Consider the following 21628-nt stretch of genomic DNA (forward strand, 5'->3'; position numbering starts at 1 on the left):
ACCTGTATCCTGCACTTGCTGCTATTGCACTGCTGGTTAGACCTAAACTGAATTTCGTTGCATTGTACTTGTACATGTGTAATGACAATAAAGTTAAATCTAATCTAATCTAATATGGTTAGCACTGTCGCCTCACAGCCAGAAGGTCACTGGTTCGAGTCCCGGCTGGGCCAGTTGGCATTTCTGTGTGGAGTTTGAATGTTCACCCCTGGTTCACGTGGCTTTTCTCTGGGTGCTCCGGTTTCCCCCACAGCCCAAAGACATGTGCTATAAGTGAATTGGGTAAGCTGAATGTTCCGTAGTGTATGTGTGCATGTTAAATAAGGAACTAAGCCGAAGGAAAATGAATCAATGAGCTCCTATGGTTCAAGTCTTTTAGTAACCATGGATCTTGCTTAATTAAAATATTTTATTTAGGGGTGTTTTTTAGAAAGGACAAACAGATTTAGAAATAAAAGTTATAGGTTATAAGTTAACATCAACAATTAACAAATGTTTTTATGCTTATTTTAATTAGTTAATCAGGTTATTCCACAAATATTACGGCAATTTGTAATAATTTGATTTAGTGGCTAATTCGTATGAATTCATACAATCTCATTGGTTTAATTTAGCACGATTTGCTATTTCCTAATGATGGTTGGGTTTAGAGGTGCAGTTTGGTGCCATTCCTCCTTTTAAAAATCAAACATTTTTATACTAATGAACTTCAATTAATTTACGTGAATGACTGAATTTGTACACTGTAAAATCCAATAATTTAAGACAACTTAAATTATTTAAGGAAACTGATTGCTACAACCATCTGAGTAAAAAAAAAACTAATCTATACGAGTACTGTGAACTTACACCATTTAGGTTGAAGTAATGAGGTATTTCATTTAATTTTCAAAACTCTTTTCAAATGAGTAAAATTAACTTTCAGTCAATTTTGAGTTAACTACACTCATTTCATTTGATAAAGTTATATGTTGGGTTTTACAGTGCAAGAATTAGCACTAAACTGACAAAATATAGTCACGTTTACTTGTGAGATCAGGCTGATAATTCAGTTTAATCAGGTTTAAAAAAAAATCTTTATTTAATATTTTTTTGTTATACACAGTTTAACTTTATATTTTGATTCAACTAAAATAAAAATAAAATCATACAGGCACCAAGATAAATTTTTGTATTGATGTATCACTTGTGCAGACATGACGACAAAATAAGAGAGGAGAGTTTAAAGATCTAAATACAAAGTGGTCACAGGAGACATTTTTAAATCCATGTTAAGACCAATGCATCTCGGCTGACCACTTGTGGATCACTGAAAATGCAGGTTAATACCAGGAGAAAATAAAGCTTAGGACCCAACAGGATTTATGTAATTATGGCATAAAGGCTGTAAACACTAGAGGCCAATCATTTCTTAATACACAATATCCACATATATTTTAGATCAAGCCCTGGAAAACATTTGTGTTTTGATTTCATTTCTCCAAACAGGCCACCACTATTGGTCTTCTATATTGGTGGTGGGTTTGCCAAACTCTTACACCCTTTAATGCTCATCCACCCATATCTATTATCTAGGGTGTCTGCTTTTGCTTTTTTTGTCCACTTTGTCATCTTTCCATTTTCCCTGTAAATCAAATGTCATTTCATATCAGAAATTCTGACGAGTAGATGCAGCTGAGATTTGTCTCTATATTGCCACCCAGCTTACCCAGCTTTGATGTAATCGTTAAAGAAGATAAGAGGGGGGTGTAGAAGTACCTGTGTTTGCCAGACACTGTTTTCTCATCAGATGTGTGCACAATGATAAGAATCAGAGCAATGCCCATGGGCTGACTCACATTCTGCATGACAACCCACAAACATATGCGCCTGCCAGAGACTGACCGTGTTTTCTGAATGGAAGGACCAACAATTTTTACCACTGCAGTTGTATTGTCTATATATTATGTTTGAAGGGATGTTTCAGTGACAGAGTCATTTTAAATCTGTACAACTTCATTTTATTAAACTTCATCCATCCATCCCTCCATTCATCCACTCAAAAAATAACTCATTGGATGAACTCAATTTAATTGAGGGCAGAATTTCCATCCAATAGATTTGTTTAACACCAAAAAACACCCCAAAAAATTATTAAATTTATTAAATAAAAGTTTAAAAACATTTGTATTTTTATTTACCTTAAACTCAAAGGTATGATAATACCATGAATGTCTATTGTGTTATACATTTCAAAGTTATCCATAATGAAAACAAGTAAAAGAGCCAAATTTTATAAGATGCATATACATTTGATTTAGACTGATCTCAGAACTAATTAAGCTAAATAAGCTGCCAACACCCAAAGTATAAATGCTTTTACAAGGTGGTAATCTCAAAACTGAAAGCATTATATAAAACTCATCCAAATCTTCAAACTAAAGTGTAGTTTAAACTCTAACAAGTTTTTCTATTAACTTTAAACACCGAAGATTACTTTTATTGTCAACATTTCCCTCTCTTTATTCAATCCCACGCAAAGTATGCTGGGAACTACAAATCCAGGTAACCAGGTTTCTACAATTTCTTTATGTTCACTTATGTTAATTTAATGGTAACAAATTTAAGTAGAAGGAACATAAAACTAATAAATTGGCCAAAGAAATTAAATGAATTGTGTTGTTTCAGCTCATTTTAAACAGGTGGTTTAAACAAGCGGTAGTAATCTTTTTTTTTTTTTTGAGTGTACATACAATCATACATAAATAGCTATTTATTAAATATGCATTTTATTTAATTTCTATATTAGGTTCACTATGGGTGTTAAAAACCTGCTTCTAATACTGGTACTCAATTTTCCCATAGGGACTACTTAAGATCCTTTACCTTACCCTAGCATACCAAACAACACCATACAATACTATAAATGCATGCATGCATACACACATACAGTACATACATACATGCAGTACATACATACATACATAGATACATAGATACATACATACAAACATACATACATACATACATACATACATACATACATACATACATGCATACTAGGGCTGGGCAATAATTCGATAATGATAATATTACAATATATAATTTTTCGACAAAAAGATAATGACAGTTCGATAAGTGTTTGATAATGTTTATGCATGCTTAACGCTGCGCAGACATTTTGCAGATTGCACATTTGGATACCACACGTGGTACAAGTTTACAGCCATACAGTGTTAGTTTCACTTGGAGGAGTAAAAAAAAAGTAAAAGTAGTAATGATAATAAGGTCACAGACAATGTTGACAAGAAACATCGCTGAACTTCAGTAGTCTGGAGCTACATAGTTTTTTTGCAATCCGACACAAAACAGAGCAATGCGACAAAGCAAACTGCGCAGACAACTCTTTTAAAACGTCAACAAAAAGAACGAATAATATCAAAACAATCCCGTCATAGAATATGCTTTAGCGCCAAAATAATCCTAAAATGTTTTCACTGTTTCAGTTTAATTTGTTTAATCAAGCAGTTTGAATGAGCCAAAACAGTCTTTGCAACCTATTTGCAGCACTAATTGTACTCTTAGATTACCTCTGAAGAATGAACTTGGTCGGAAAGCTGAGAGAACTCAGAAACTCGTTGTGTAAAAATGAGAGTCTGCATACGCCTCTTCGTGCCAGTCTGTCAGATAAAATTGGTTAAAACACCTGCGGATATAACTGAGATCTGTGCATAACAGAGTTTTATGTGTCCCACAATATAAACACAATGCACACACTTGATTATATAATGCATAAAGCTGTGGACGTGTCTCACAGCGCAAAGCATAACTCAACCTTTAAATGTCCATTCTTAATTAGTTTTCTATAAGGTCTATCGATTAAAGGTTTATTGACAATCAATCGATCATCAAGTAATCGTTAGCATCCGTAAATAAAATATATTAAAGAATATTTTACCTTAAATGCACCATACACACCATTAAAAGGACAGTTCTTCTAAAACTAAACATTCTGCCAACATTAATTCACCTTTTACTTGCTCCAAACCTGTTTTACTTTGTTCTGATGTTGAAGAAATAAATATACAATAACTCGTAGGGTAAAGTCTATGGCTGTTGAAAACTTGAACAGTAAAGGCTGAAAAATGATTTAGATTGTTCTTTTGTTTATCATTTTTTTATTTATATTGTCAGACAGCTAAATATTTCACAAAATGTGTTAAATCAGCAGCACAAAGCAGACTGATTGCAAGCCTTTAAATTTGATAGATATAAAGATTTGACATTTATTGTGATAATTATAGATTTCAACTAATATTAAAAATAATTATTGTGTTTTTTTGCCATATCACCCACATACACACATACATACATACACACATACATACATACATACATACATACATACATACATACATGCATACATACAGACTGTACATACATACATACAGTACATACATACATGCATTAATACAGTAAGTGTTTCCGACTACAGATTTAGTAAATTAACATAAAGATGCGAATTTTTGTTGACTATTTTAGGGAAGTCATTTGATTGCTACCCTGAATCATGTTCTCTGCTAAAAACCAATTATTCAAAATTGTAAACCTGCTGAATTGTTCATTTAAATGTAGAATGTGTCTTTCCAAAGATGGATTCTAAATAATAAATAGCATTTACTTCCCCACCAACACATGGTCCATTACTCATCTTCTCATTAACATTGTTTTTCACTTACTGATCATTTTTCATACCTGTTTCCATGTTGTGTTTCTCTTTTTAAATTAATTTGACTGGAAAACAGCACTTGTTTGTGTGTTTTGGTGCTTTTTCTAGTCTTTAAAATAGGTGAAGCCAGTACTGGCTTTAAATTAACGTATCCGTGCCAAATATTCCATCAGAAGCACTGCTTAGAATATTAATTGAGCTTTTTAGCACTGACATTTTTTATTAGGTCTCACACATAATTCAGCAACATGGTGACTAGTTTACAGCACTGACACCCTGTGGTAAATATATTTGTATGTAAACCTGCTACTAATTTCTCAGATTCAGTAGGTTTGAACGTGACTGCAACTTAACGCAGTCACTAGCATGCTTTTTAAAGTGTGGACGTATGTCCCAATGTTCAGTGCAAGTAGTGTATTAGGTCATTAATTTACTGCCACTGTGGATCAGTCCGTATTGGACACAGATCATGTTCATGGAAATATAGTATAGTCACTGTCCAGGACTTATACTGTTGTGATTTGGGACTCATTCAGTTAGGTAGAAATATGATGTCTGTCTTTGAGACCTCATAGCTTGTGATGACTTGTAGCCTGTAATCTCTTTTTGACATTTACAAGCAAGCTCCTAAGGGTAGGAGATGCAGTATTAAAGCAAATCTACGTTAAACAAAGATGATTTCAAGGTCCGGGTCTGCACGACAGTCTGTCTGAGTAAAAAAAAAAAACGGAGATGAAAAAGAAAGTTGCCCTGCATAAAAAGCCCCTTTACCAATTAGAGTTTAATTGTGTCTGCCAATTAACACTTGAGCTTTTAATCAGTTTACTGACTCGTTAATGGTTCACACCTTTGTTAATTTAACATTTATAACCTCCTTATGCTTTGTAATTGACTTTCAAAATGTGAAACGACAACTTGTTATATTACTCTCATTAAGCACAGCTGTTTGAATAATCCACCGTTCTGACACACTTCTAATTAATGACACAAGTTCAATTTATTTAATATGACTGATCATTTTGAGTTATGATGAACATTTCTTTGTTCTTTTGTCAAATAATCTGCTGTTTTAGGGGGTGCTATGAATCATGTTCTTGCAAATGAAAACTGAGGCTTTGTGCATGGCGGCAAGGTCCAATCCTAACATTAGGTGTTGGTGACAGGGAGACTATTTTACCTTGTCAAGCAAAATAAACCTTGATTTGCTATTGCTGGGAGAAGCTCTTCACTGTGTGTTTAGATGCAACACAGACACTGTTTGATTGAGGCCAACTGGACGTCCTGGCAGGCAATGAATTTTAACCTTTTCTGGACAAAGAACGCCCATGTGGGGCTCTCTTTTACAGAAAGGTGAAATGGGAATTTTCATCTGCAAAACCTTGGCTACAACTAAAGAAGAAGAGGTTTTCAGTGAGCACAAACATCAGTGTGCAGACGTCTGCTGAGAAAAGCTGAAAAGACGAAGACAGAGGAGACTAATGTAGGTGTGTGCCTGACACCTTGTGCATTTGTTCTCAATTTTCTCTCCACACTAGCTATTGTCGCAGAATCTTAGCTCAGGAGTTCTAAACATTAGAATGCCACGCCAGGGTAAAGCAATCGTCCCCAGCCTCATCAAATGTGACTGGGGGCTTTTCTTGGCTGTGGTGCAAAGCTGCTTTGAATCATCTGTCAATGCCCTCCCCTGGATAAATGTCATATGTGGAATATCGCAGGTGGCAGCTGGGCTGCTCCAATGCGGGGGCAGGCAGCCAGAAAACAGCCGAAAGCGTCCCACGTTCACCACGGCGCGCAGCCATTTTCTCTTATTTATTTACTCTCAATGCAGGACCTCGGACGCACACATCAGCCAAGACCAAAGGGGTCTCCAAACCATTTCTCAAATTTAATCAAAAACACACAGGGGTTCCCTTTCCTCTGGCAACTCCTGCACGGTCAGTGTGTGACGGTCTACAGAGTTTCATTTGTGCCGCACGTTGCACAAACCACTTGTCCATATAGCAGAAGGAGAGAACACTGTTGGCCTCATTTAAATATATCAAAATGTCCTGCTGCAGGTGTGTGCCTGAGCACAAAGAAGGTTTTCTTGGCAAAACCCTGTAATGCCCCCTTAGAGTTGCCCTATAAATATACAAAATTCCATTACCTATACTTTTGTTCTCAGGGTTGTGCTTGAAAATCAATGTCTCACACATTATTTATTTATATATATATATTTTTTTCTCAGTGAAAAGTTTCTCAAACTTTATCACAGATATTTCCTGTAACAATATGCAAATGTATTTGAACTGTAAATTTAGATATGTGAACAATTAGGAACATTTTTCTTCATTTTATATAACATACAATCTCAATATAAATAGAAAATGTATTCTGTATAATACTAATGATATTCAACCTGCAGTTTAGTGCGCCATATTCCTATTCTGGGTAAATACATTGGTCTGTAAATAGTTCACATAATTAACAAGATTTGTTATGCTATTTTATAACATGGCACTCTTGATTACATGATTCTGTCATGTTCGATTGATTTAGTCACTTGCAACATTCCAAGGTATGTTAAAGTATTCCCACATAACAACCACTGAAACTAATTTGAAACTACTTTGAATCATCTTGACTGTCAGTGATTACTTTCACATCCATACACACACACATTATATTTATGTGCTTGTCTGTAATGCTATTAAACCACAATGAACTGAACTAAATTGATCTTTAACTCTGAAAACTGTACTTAAAGTTTCAAATTTAATTTACTACAACTTAAGCTGCTTTGACACAATCTACATTGTTAAAGCACTATAGAAATAGATTAACTGAATTTAACTGATTCATGCCAGAGTTTGAGTGTTTATGTGTCTTCTATGTAGGTAAGCTCAATTTAGTCATTTTACTTTTTACTGTTTGTGTTTAATGAATACAACACTTTATAGCACCAGGCTTTATTCTTCAATAAAAAATGCTCAAATGTACATACTTTATTCCTATACTTAAACATTACTCATTTTGTCTCCTACCATAGTTTCACTGCAGTTCATTTCTCAAAAACTCTTAAAATTGGCCATCCTCTTCACAAACCAACTCTGCTCTGATTGCTCTGATGGCCCAGTCCTTTGTGACTGGTCTACCGTTTACTGTGTGTCAGAAATAAGATGTCTATTCACATTAATTTCAGCTCCAGAGATTTCCTCAGTCCTGTAGGACAGAAATTATTATGCTAATTTTACCTATCAATTTAACTCCAAACCCAATTATGAAAACCTAGAAGACTTAAGAAAAGAATCTATGATTAATCAAAGATGATTTTCATGCCCATTTTGGCAGTAAAACTGGCTCTGTAATCAATCTCTGCCTCCTGCTTTCAGATAGAGCAGCATTTACTACACATAGTCATAGTTCACTGACAAGATAAACACAAGATTGTGGACAATTTTAATTGGTGTGATTCTAAAATAGATGTTGCATCATTTCTTAGTGATCTACTTGTGATCTAGTAGTGATCTACTAGTGTTGATGCTAATCTGAAAGCATGTTAAAAAAGCACACCTATTAACATGATTTTACTGAGAATCGTGATTTTCTTTTCTTTTTTGCTTAAAATCAAGATCATGATTTTCCCACGATGAAAAATAAAGGTTAATATGAGTAGGCTTTCATTATTTCTCAAACATATGGTAAGATAAACATTAACAATTTTAGGCGTATGTGTAGATTTACTGCTGGTTAAAATGGTAATTTTTTTATTGACTTGGAATGGTGGACTTGTCTTGAACAGACTTTAAATATGTCCTAGTTATCAATGCACAGTAAAGTGATAACATAAAAATACAACTATTCATAATTCTAATGTTGAATTATTTTGTTTGAGACATATTCTGTTCATTAAAGTTGACATCATTGGCGGACACATGCATTTCCTCTCTGTAGTAATCAAAGAATGCGCCAACTCCAGTCAGCTCATGCGTGATTATGCGGCCGCGAATACATCATTACATTAAGACAGAAATGACATTTTTGGTGAATTATGCCTTAGAAATACAGTATGTGACATTTTTTAACACCATTTGGAGGTGTCCATGTTGCTGAGCAATGTATATAAAACAATGTGAAGACTTGTGCGTCCGTCTTTGTGCTTTTCTCCTTAACTTGAAAATATAATAGGCTGAATTATATAAAAAAGCTGAATTAAGATCGTGTGGGGTCGAATCGAGATCGTAATCTTTTTTTCGATTAATCGTGCAGCCCTAGTTTGAAGTAAGTCATTTAGGCAATATGATTCTATTGTTTTTTTTAAATTACATTGAATCAATAAAAACAGTAAAATGATCTGCTCTTTTGATTTCTCGAGTATCTTTTTGTGGGGTACTTTCAGTGTCCGTATTAGACCCTTTGTCTGAGATTCACAACTGATCACATATGATCATATTTTCTTGACAAGATGTGCATGCGAATCACAACTTTTGCTGAATCATGATCTCTTTACTTCATATAAAATATTTGCTTACTCTTAGCATGTAAGGTCATTTCATTCATTTATTTACAGAAATGATCTGCTCTCAAAAGTTTGAGGAGAAAAGACCCATATTGAAAATCAATGTTCTTTAAACTGAGACAGCATCTTTCTCCAAATCCCTTCAAATAATCAAACAGCCTGCCAAGATGTTCAGAATAAAAAGTGGATCTTCTTGGCTTTGTGAATTATTATAGTAACTCAGCTTTACCATACTGAAAGGAGAGATAAACAGCAAGAATAAAAGCCTTTCCAAGAGAGTAAAGTTTAAATAATTGTTCAGAATCAAGACTGACAGGCGATTCAAGTCTGGCATTAATATGGAATGAATGTGACAGATTGTTTATTAAGGACTTGTCATTGTTTACTACTGAGGGCAGCTTTGTCTTGACTGAGTGCTGTTAGAGACGAGAGTTCAGAGCAGGTTCAGACAGCAGCCCTCCAGCTTTTCGCATGTTTATCGCTTAAGCCCTCTAGCTAAATCCTTACTCTAAACTGTCCATCCTCACAGAAGCGGTCCACTGTGAAAGATATAATCACATCTGCAAAATACCCCATTTTCAGCCTCCGAATTATCACCGATGTGAGGCTGACAATAGACAAAACAGCTTGAACCAAATCCCTGCTACATGGAAAACCAACAAACATCACAGCAGAGGGAAAAATTAATTGAGTCTTGTATAGCGCTCCAACAGATACAGCCCCTTTGGACAAGGTTAAAAATAGATATAGAAATCTCTGATTTTTAGCAGGTATCGGTCAGTGCTCTCATGTGTTATGCCTTGGTAAATGTTTACGAACAAGGGTACTTCAAAAACTGCAGCATACTGAAACTAATAGATGTAGAAGATGCCCTGAAGCGGGTGTGAACGCGCACCTGAAACTTGTAAATATATGCCAGTGGTCTCCCTACAACACAGGTGCCAATGAAATACATTCCACTCCATACCTTGACACGCTGCATCTTTCTTCTGGCTTATTCCACTAAAAATGCAACATGCAAAACCTGGAATCTCAGAAATGTGCGGCACATTGTAATTCCAGAGGGAAAATCCCATAAGAGTTTTATGAGTCTTGCTCATATTAGCTGTGAGGGAGAAAGGCTCAAAGCACCTGTTTTGTGTGTGTGTGTGTCTGTGCGCGTGTATTTATTCATTCCAACATCTTTCATCATATACAGCTGACAGTCATGACCATGGTGGACTGTAGACACCTGTGTTAGCAGGATCTGAGCTGAGAGGAAGAAGACCTTGGAGGCCAACAAATCATGCCAGTAAACTCAATAAAAACCAAGCCTGTGAAAGATTTATCCTCCAAAACAAAGGCTGGAATGGAATTGGTATGTGCTGACAACCTTGAGGGCCATGAAGGATCGCACCATAGAGAGCACACGTTTCATCTTCTATAGAGAGAGAAAGAAGTCTGGGGCTAGTTGTCACACGGGGAAGTTGTCACAAGAGCTTAACGTCTCAGTAACCGTAAGGATAAAAGTCCAAATGCACATAAGCTCATAGCTTTTGTGTTTTGTTATTGTTTTTGAGTATCTCATTCAAAAAATAATTGTTTAATTAGTATTTTAAGGGGCACCAATGATGAAAATCATATTTTGTAAGCAGTTTAGACAGAACCGTGGGTATGTATAGTGTGTCCATAGTCATGTTTGTGTGATATAAAGAAAATAAATGTTTTTTTTTTTCTGAGGTTAAAATTGGATCTGAATCCCTCCCATAGGAGTGCAGTTTCCATAGTAACATGTATAATTATGTGCGCAAAGCAACCAGGATTAAAAGATCTGTTCAGCTGTCTGTGATCATCAATCATCATCATCAAATGCGATCAAGAATGAGTGTTTTTGTGATGAATTACAGCGATTTAACTTTCTTTATCACCACAGCCACATGACAGTACAATTATAAAAAGAGGATGCTTCAATTCCAGTTTGTAGGCATTAAATCAGGTTTATCTTGTACATTAACATAACGGATATCCATGCAACAGTGGATATTAACGTGTATTCTGTCACATTTGCGTGTAAAAACAGTGGAAAGTTAAACGCGAGTGTTGTGTGTGTGTCTGTGAACTTTGTAACGACGTTTTGTGTGACTCATCGAAAAGCTTAAATTAACTCCACAACAAATACATTGAATAATCATTGGGAAAGTTCTTACGGTAGTATTTCTTGCAAATGTTACATGAGATCTGCTTCCTTCATGTCTGTCACTGTGCTGTTTATCTGACACAGCCGAGGCAGAGATTGAGGCACACACACACACACACACACACACACACATATATATATATATATATATATATATATATATATATATATATATATATATATATATATATATATATATATATATATATATATACAGTTATTTATCTAAGCAACTGTGACATAGAACATGATGTCATGTCACGTGATGAACAAACAAAAATAAACAGTGGACATACTATAATTTAACAGATTGAACAGATCAAATATATAGTTTTTTAAAATATTTGTAAAGGATTGTTTAGGATTTATTTATTTGCCCTAAACAATTCTGTTTTGGAAACTGCTATTTTTGGGAAATTATTATTTCCATAACCTACCCAACATTTTATTGACCATATAAACCCTCAATAAAGCCACACTGCCATTAAATCAGTGAAGGGTAAAATGTGTATTGTAGATTCTAACTGAGATTGAGATTTGAGACAGTAATTTTTTTAGTAAGTCACATAGCTCAATTTAATATATTCTATTTCATAATTTAATTTATTTTCTTAGAGAAATGTTTTATTGTTATTATTGGTAAAGAAAGGTGATTTAAGTGACTTTGAACGTGACATGGTTGTTGGCACCAGACAGGCTTGTCTTTGTATTTCAGAAACTGTTCATCTACTGGAATTTTCACGCACAACCATCTGTAAGGTTTACAGAGAATGGTCTGAAAAGAGACGATATGCAGTGAGAGACAGTTCTGTGAGCGCAAATGCCTTGTTGATGCCAGAGGAGAATGGTCAGACTGGTTCGAGCTGGTAGAAAGGCAACAGTAACTCAAATAACCATTTGTTACAACCAAGGTATGGAGAAGAGCATCTCTGAAAGCACAACACGTCGAACATTAAAGCAGATGGGCTACAGCAGCAGAAGACCACACGGCTTCTTCCAGCAGTAAGTGTCATTAAGTGTGAATCATCTCAGACTGGTTTCTTGAACATGATAATAAGTTCACTTTACTAAAATGATCTCCACAGTCACCAGATCTCAATCCAATAGACCATCTTTTGCATATAATAGAACGGTATATTTGCATCATGGATGTGCAATCTGCAGCAACTGCGTGATGCTATCATATCAATATGGACCAAAATCTCTGAGGAATATTTCCAGTACCTTGTTGAATCTATGCCACGAAAGATTAAGGCAGATCTGATGGCAAAATTGGGTCCAACTTGGTACTAGTAGGTTGTACCTAATAAATTGGCCGGTGATTGTGTTTAAAGCTGATTTTAAAGAATCACATGACTGGAAAAGATTACTATGTTGTTTTATGTTACAGCTCATTTGAAATCGTAAGATGAATTCACACCATTTCTCAGTGTTACTTTTCAAGTAAATGCACTCTTGGTGAATGTAAAAGACTCTGAAACCCCAAAAACTTTAAAATGTCAGTGTGTGTACACAGAAAGATGAAGCACGGCCCCAGTCTATGACAGCCCACCAACCTGCAATATAAAACCCTTGACTGAGTAAACTTGTATGAGTTTGACTATAGCTTGAGCTCCTCGTCCTCCACAGTCCATCACTGCTCATCGGTGTGTAAGGGTGGGGTAAAGCAGACCTGCACCCCCCGAGGGAGGACAAGAGGAGAGCGGATGCTTCTCTGAATGAGAGAGATGGTGACAGGCAGTTGCCCCTCTCTCCGCATGACCTCCTCGGGCCTTTGAGTGTGAACGTGCTCTCCAGAGCCACATCCTCACCAACAAAAGCAGCGGGACTACTTTCCCCAAAGGGCACGCCACCAACAGCCCTCTGACATTCAAACATCTCTGGAGATGGAAAAAAACAAATCTAATAAATAAAGAAAAAATATATACAGGACTTACAGAAGCACTGGAATAGACTTGGCTAAACCTAAGGCTAAATCTCTACTTCTGCTGACCTTGAGTGTGGAAAAGGACCTGGAGGTGTGTGCTCTCTGAAAAGCTGGTCAGTATGGAGAGCACTGCATAACCTCTATATGAACTCAACTGTCCTCGTCCTCTCTTTAGGAGATTTTCCCCCTCATGTAACTATGTCGCACTTTTATACAATTGGTTAATGTCCTACTTTTTCAGTTGAATCGATTTAGTTTCATAAATCCACATAATATTGGATTTCTGAAATTATGGATGAAGTACATCCAGCCATCCTATTGTTAATCCCAGAATAAAGCCTGAAAGGCTTTTTAAAGCAAAGGTTTCATTCTGAAGGGCTTTATTCTGCAAAAACAACCACCTGGATGCAGTTTATGCTGCTTATTACATAGATACTTGGCACAATAGAAAAAAAAAATAGACACAAACCATGGATCTGAGGCATAATAGTTGATTCTGTAATTAAATCAAATGAAAATGACTGGTGCATGAACTAACCATATTATTTCGTCACAAGACGGCACCAAACAATCAATAAAAGTCAAAAATAATGGCGAGAAAAACAAGCATATAAATATGGATGTGAACGAATTCAAGGACGATCAAAATGATTTGAAGTACCCGGATGAGAATGGGCTATTAGTTTTTGCAGTTGTTATGTTAAAGATGAAGTACATCCAGGAGGTTGTTATCTCAGAATATATTCAGACAGGATTATCAGTAGTATTAATTCACTAGATGGTGCCAAACATTCAAAAACAGCAGCGTAAAGGACAAATAGATAAAAAATGTGGATACAAGTATGCGGGTGCAAACAAATTCACTGACGGTCAAGTTGATTTGGAGTACCCAGATGAGCCTATGTTATTCGGCAGTTGTTATTTGGGAATAACACATCTTAGAATGAATTGAGTAGACCTATACCAGACAGCCACGTAAGAATGTTGTGAATGACCAATGAAAATTAAGTATTACAGAGAGCTGTGTAATAAAATGGGATAAAAACAAAGTTTTATTGTACATCTCTAAACAAAAAGATTATTTAAAAATATTTTTTTATTTAATTAAAAATTAAGGTAATACCTTAGTGATTATATTATTTTTGAGTGTGTAATTTACAATATATATATATATATATATATATATATATATATATATATATATATATATATATATATATATATATATATATATATATATATACGTTTTATATTTTATGTATACAAAAGTGAAATCAAGACTTTTGTTTTGAGTCATAATATACAATTTTGAATGCTATTGTTTTTTTTTTCCAAAAATGTATTCATATACACTACCAGTCAAAAGTTTGGGGGGTCATTTTTTTATTTAATTTTTTAAATAAAATTATTCAGTTCATCAAGGTGAAAGAAATTACTTGCTAAATACTTATTTATAAAATATTTATTTGTTACTTATTGTATGTGGTTTCAACAGAAATTATTATTCAGTCATTATTTATTTTAGTACTATTACCATTAATAAAATTAATAATAATAATAGGAATAATAATAATAAAAAAATAATAATAACAATAATAATAATCATAATAATCATAAATATTACAGTGATTTCTGAAGGATTATGTGACTCAATACTGGAGTAATGAAGAAAAAATTCATCTTTAAAAACAATGGAATAAGTTACTAAATTAAATTATAACATATATTAGATAATTATATAATAGTTATTTTATAGCACAATAACATACACAACACACTTTTACAATCTGTACTGTATTTTTGATTAAATAAATACAGCTTTAGTGAACAGGATAAGCTTATTTTAAAACATTTAAAAAACCTACTGACCACAAACTTTTGACCGGTAGTGTATATTGTTTTACCTTTTTAGCCTGAAAAAGCAAGTCAAAAAACTCTAACAGAATTGAAAAATATTACCCACTGCATGTACAGTACAGTACAGTACAGTCTGGCTGTGCGTGTGTGTTTTCCTCCAAGAAAAACAAAAAGTTCTAAGGACTTTCTTATTTCAAGGAATTTCATGCTGAGCTCTCACTTCCCACAGCCTTTATATTTGCGAAACTGTTCTTTGCAAAACCACCACCTCTCATAGTCTGCTCCTCAATTTGTTTGTTTATTTTCAGGTATTAGTATATGTGTTATAAACTGTACTGATTATTTTCTGAGTACTGATTGTTATTGACATTGTTTTATTTTTGTAGGTTTGATTTCATGCTTCATATTCAAATTCTACCTTCTATAAAAAAAAAAAAAACTTCTATATTTCACCAGAAAAGTGTAAAGTAGAACACGTTTTCTACTTTGAATTGCTACAAACAAACAAACAACCAAAAATATTGGACTTAATTGACTTTAATTGATAGGGCAAAAGCAACACGGTGGCTCAATGGTTAGCACTGCTGCCTCACAGCAAGAAGGTCGCTGGTTTGAGTCCCGGTGGGGTCAGTTTGTGGGGGCATTGCTGTGTGGAGTTTGCATGTTCTCCCTGTGTTCGTATAGGTTCCCTCCTGGTGTTGTTTTACCCCACAGCAAGACATGCAAAGGTGAATAAACTGAACTGGCTGTAGAGTATGTGTTTGCATGTGACAGTGTATGGGTGTTTTCCAGTACTGGGTTGATGATGAATAAAGGGAAGAAGCTGAAGGAAAATGAATGAATAAATGAGAAGGCAGGGCGACGCGGTGGCACAGTAGGTAGTGCTGTCGCCTCACAGCAAGAAAGTGGCTGGTTCGAGCCTTGGCTGGGTCAGTTGGCATTACTGTGTGGAGTTTGCATGTTCTCCCTGCGTTCGCGTGGGTTTCCTCTGTGTGCTCTGGTTTCCCCCACAGTCCAAAGACATGCGGTACAGGTTAATTGGGTAGGCTAAATTGTCCGTAATGTATGTGTGTAAATGAGTGTATGCGGATGTTTTCCAAATATGAGTTGCGGTTGGAAGGGCATGCGCTGTGTAAAAACGTGCTGGATAAGTTGGTGGTTCATACCACTGTGGCGACCCCAGATTAATAAAGGGACTAAGCCGGAAAAAAAATGAATGAATGAATGATAAGGCAAATATACTTTTTGTGTTTTAATAATTTGTTTGCATGTTTCTCTCTCTCTCTCTCTGTATGTGTGTGTGTATACGCATGCTCTACAAAGAGTAAAATATATATATATTTTTAATTATTAGTCATATAAATTTACAAAAAATGTATTGTAAAAGTATTGTTTCTACATATAGCTTATAGTTCGCTTATGAATTAACCTCAGTTGTGTAATAGTTTATACAAAATTTTTAGACATTGCATCCCAAAAAGAAATGTGCTAATGAAATCAGTTTCAACTTTTTCATTGTTCATTTTTGATCAATTGAAGAAATTTAAAACAGAATAATAAATTAAATCATGTATTTACAACTATGCATTATAAGTTATTATATATCTATCAAGACGCTAGTTTTATCAAATATTATAACATCAAACATTTAAAGCAGGAAAACTACTAACTCCATCCTCAGTACTGAGCAAGATGTCTTTGCTTATTTCATTTTCTCTTTTTTCCAAAATTTGCATATTACTTCTCTATTCTAGTTTTGCAGATGAGTTTAGAGAGTTTTAGTTTATTTAAAGAGCTCCTGCAGAGCTTTGCTAGGCAAACCAAATTTTATTTTTTATTTTACTTACCAAATTTTATGCCCTGCCATCTGGAAATAATTCTGTAGCTTTAATTTAATATGTGCAATAGAGGAAAGTAGAAATTTAATAAGTTTAAATGGAAAATAGAAAAAAAAAAAAAAACAGCGAGTGGCTGATTGCGATAAACTGCTCTCGATACAAGCTGAATTTCTATTTACTGTGTTTAATCAACATAATGTGCCACAAGGCCACATCACCACTCAATTGATATTTATTTTTATAATTTTCAGATGCATGGGGCACCATCGGTCCCAGAGTAACTGAGACTCATATCCATCTAAGCATCTCTTATCCGCTTCACAACCTTTATTTTCTTTGGGAAAGAAGAAGAAAGCTGAACGAAATGAGAGCAGGGCTAAATTATGCACAATGGGGATATCTATTTTCCTGTTTTCTTACGAGATAAGGCCCTGCTTTTTTCAGCTTTTGTTATTAACTGTGTTTGCCCATGGGATGATTAGTAAAACAAAGGATGTAGGAATGAAAACCTGCTCATAGTTCAAAACAAGTTTTTTTCTCTTTAAAGATTGGAGCCTACCTCAGGCTAAACTGGCCCCAGAAACAGCCAGCCTAAAACTTCTATAAGTTAACCAGACCTGTGACAAATTTAATCCACAGTTAATATGCATATCTGCAAGCAGGTCATGTTAAAAAAATTGCCATCTATGGATACAGTTAAAAATGAGTAATTACTGGGATCCTTCATTCATTCATTTAATTCATTCCATATCTGAATATATTATACATTAAAAATGATATAATGTTTATTAGAAATAAATTAAAATATAGATGTATAAGAAATGTACTATAAATATAGCATTACAATCTAGCAAAAGACTTTTGTTTTTAAACTCTCAGTTTGGGATAAAGTGGGATAGTACATCTATGTTGTTGTTATCATAGACTCAGAGCTCTATCTTCTGACTGGATAATATGTAGGTTAGTGTATGTTCAATCTGCTCCATTCAGCAGTTTTAATTTCTGATAGCTTTGCATTTAATTAAACTCTGTAATAAACTATAACATATTAATTCATGCTTCTCCTGTAGTAATATTGTGGCATTTTTATGCCACATGTGAAAGTGCCATTTCATACAAAATTTCTAACCAGTTCCAAGTCAGATTTAAACTGCTACTGTATGCACAACGCCGCATGAAGTCAGACCATATATATATATATATATATATATATATATATATATATATATATATGTGTGTGTGTGTGTGTGTGTGTGTGTGTGTGTGTGTGTGTGTGTGTGTGTGTGTGTAGAAAAAAACAGTTCAGGTACCAACATTCCTTAAAGTTAAAAAGAGATTTTCAGATTTTACATTAATATTCAGCAACGAAGCATTAAACTGAACAAATTTAGAGTGTACATTTCTTCTTCAAATAATCTTTAAAAAAATCTAAGAAAATGAAAATCACACACTTGATCAGCAGCAAATCTGCATATTAAATGTTAAAGAACAGTTAAAGAATCGTGTGACGATTTAAAACCACTCTCTCGTTTCAATGTCAAAACATTCCTAAAACAACTGAAAAACATACAACATATGGATAATGCTATCCAGAAATTCCCTTCAGAAATCTTGGACCTTCTTTTCTGTGGCAGGGGTTATTCTGTCACTCCTGAAACCACATGGGCACTTTTTAGTCACTCTTTGTTTAAAGCAGGGGTGTCAAACGTACGGCCCACAGGCCGGATCAGGCCAGCAAACAGGTTTTAGTGCTGCCCGCAACATGATTTTGTAAAATATAAAAATGAGCTGCAATTTTTCAATAAAGAAAGCTGCTGTTTCAATTGTGTCCACTGGATGGCAAAACTGCAGATGGTTAATTTTCAGCGATCCTGCAGGTGGCCCGCGAGAAGTAATGCACTTTCTCCTGTTCTGTGATGGATTACTTCAAACTTGGCTAAAAAAAAAACGCCTCATGATCACGTCTGCAACTAGTAGGCAACATGCAAGTCTGTTCATTCACGAACTATGCGTGAAGTGAAAGTCTCTCTTTGTTTATTATGCTGTGCAAACTATTTAATATATCTGCATAGTTGTCCAAATTAATGTCCTGTGAGAGTTTTATAACGGACTCATGCCCTTACAGGAGGATCTAGCGAGCCTCAACAGTGTTTATGCCGTAACTGGCCTATGAGCTTTAAGGCGCTCTGGCAGAGCTGTTCACTGTTCTTGTCAGCCATCTCCCAATAACATTCACCTGCAAACGACGAGTTTCAACAAATTTAGGTTGTTTTACTGTATTTTACATTTGTCTGTATATTTTTGAAGTATATATTTAATTTTAAATATATGTTCTGGGAGATCAGAAGGTTGTGTGTTCAAATCACGTCGGGGTCACAGGTGCTAAGCTTGGCCTAATTTATAAAGTAGTGGAAGGCACCATCTAGGAGTGCTTACGTTCAGCAACATCTAAGTCAGATTCCACGCTTTATGCTTGTGTCTGTTTTGTCGATGAGGACAGTGGACAGGACAATTGTTTGTAAACATGTGCAAGACACATCTAGGGGTCCGTTCTTCGTACCTCGCTTAAATGATCTAAGATGATTTGGCAGATCCTGGATCTTTTAATCTCGATAACTGATCTCTCGCTAATTTGGTTCTTCAAACAAGTTCGCGAATCAGATTAGAATGTCTGGATAAACTGATCTGAGATCGCTGTGTAGGAGTGCTTACGTTCAGCAACATCTAAGTCAGATTCCAAGTCTTGTGCTTACTTTATGCTTGTGTCTGGTTTGTCAATGAGGACAGTGGACAGGACCTCATGGGACACAAAAGTTGCGTGTCTGAATCCACATCTCAACGTTGCGTGTTTACGTCACCCCAGGGTCACAAGGATTGACTTTAGCAATTGTTTACAAAGTTGTGGTAGGCACCTTTTAGCTGTGCTCTTGTTCAGACACTTTTAGGTCAAATTCCAAGCCTTGCGCTCAGGTTATGCTCCCTGTCTAGCTTGACGATGAGTACTCTGATAAGGACCCCATGGTGTAGCTATTTTGTGTCTGTCCACCGTTTAAAAGGTTGCGTGTTTAAACCTTGACGGGATCACGGACGTTGAGTTCATAAATTTTTTTTTTTAAGTTTTGGAAGGCAAAGTTTATGATTTTAGGAATTCAAATTCCTAGCCTTGAGCTCAGCTTTTGCTCGTGCCCAGCTGGCTTTTAAAGACTTTGAGAAGGACCCTAAGCCGCAAAGGCAGTCTGTCTGACTCTAGATCAGAAGAGTGCGCGTGTAAATCATGCCGGGGCGTTAGGCTTAGCATTTTATTTTAAGTAGAGTAAGAAACCTTCCAGGAGTGCCTACATTCAACCACTTTTAACTCAAATTCCCAGCACTGTGCTTACCACATGCTTGAGCCTGGCTTGTCGATGAGGACTGTGGACAGGACCTTGTGGGACAAAAATGTGGTCCGTCTGACTCCAGGTCTAAAGAGCGCATGTACAAGTCATGTGGAGGTCACGTTGATTGAGTTTAGCGATAATTTGTAAAGTTAAGGAAGTCACCTTTTACGCGTGCTGCGATTCAGCTACTTTCAAGCAGAACTCCTAGCCTTGAACTCAGATTATGCTCAAGCCAAACCTGGCTGTGAAGCACTTTGGAAAGCATATTTCAGGGCAAAGACAGTGCCTCTACATCCAGATCAGATGCTCGTCAATTCAAATGGCCTCGCGGGCACAAGCATTGAGCTAACCAATTGTTTGTAAACATGTGCAAGGCACATCTAGGAGTGCTTGCTTTCAGCCGTTTTAAGTAAAATTCCCAGCCATGTGCTTACTATACGCTCGAGTCTTGCTTGTCGATGGGGATGGTGGAAAGGAGCTCGTGCGACAAAACAATTGGCGCGTTTGTCTACAGATCCGAAGGTTGAGTTTAGCAGTGGTTTGTAAAAACGTGGAAGGCCCCTTTTAGGTGTGCTTGAATTCAGCCACCTTCAAATCAAACTGCAAGCCTTGAGCTCTGTTTATGCTTGTGTCTAGCTTGCCGTTGAGGACTGTGATAAGGACCTCATGGTTTTTGGTAAAAATTTGCGGATTTCTGCGGAATTATTTTGGGAGTATCCAGCGGAGTATCATAACCTACACTTTAATATATTACATAAAAAGTAATAAATTACTGAATAAAAACTGAATAAATTCAGATTTACACATTTACTCTAGTAAATAAACAAAATTTATAATGGGCTAAAAATCTGCATAAATCTGCTAAATTCTGCAGAAAATCTGCGGAAAATCTGCGGAATTCTGTGCGCGCAGATTCCGTGTGGGCCTAATCATGTGTGTTATTGTATAGTGTTATATGGTGGTGTATCTTTTAGTTATAAGGACTCATCATCTTCCAATAGCGCAAGGGTTAATCACTCACCTTTCACGCCAGTGACCCGGGTTCTATCCTAGAGTGAATCAAGTGCGTATCTCTATAGAATGTATGTGTATAAAATGTATCGTGTGAATTAGTATGGAATGTATTGTGTGTGTATTTGTATACAATATAACATTTGTATTTGTATAATGTATAGTATATATATATATATAATGTATTGTCTGTGTTTCTGTAGATGTTTAAAATGGATTGTGTATATGTGTAGAAT

Source organism: Danio rerio, chromosome 7, assembly GCF_049306965.1.
Source record: "Danio rerio strain Tuebingen ecotype United States chromosome 7, GRCz12tu, whole genome shotgun sequence".
In the NCBI taxonomy this organism is placed as follows: domain Eukaryota; kingdom Metazoa; phylum Chordata; class Actinopteri; order Cypriniformes; family Danionidae; genus Danio; species Danio rerio.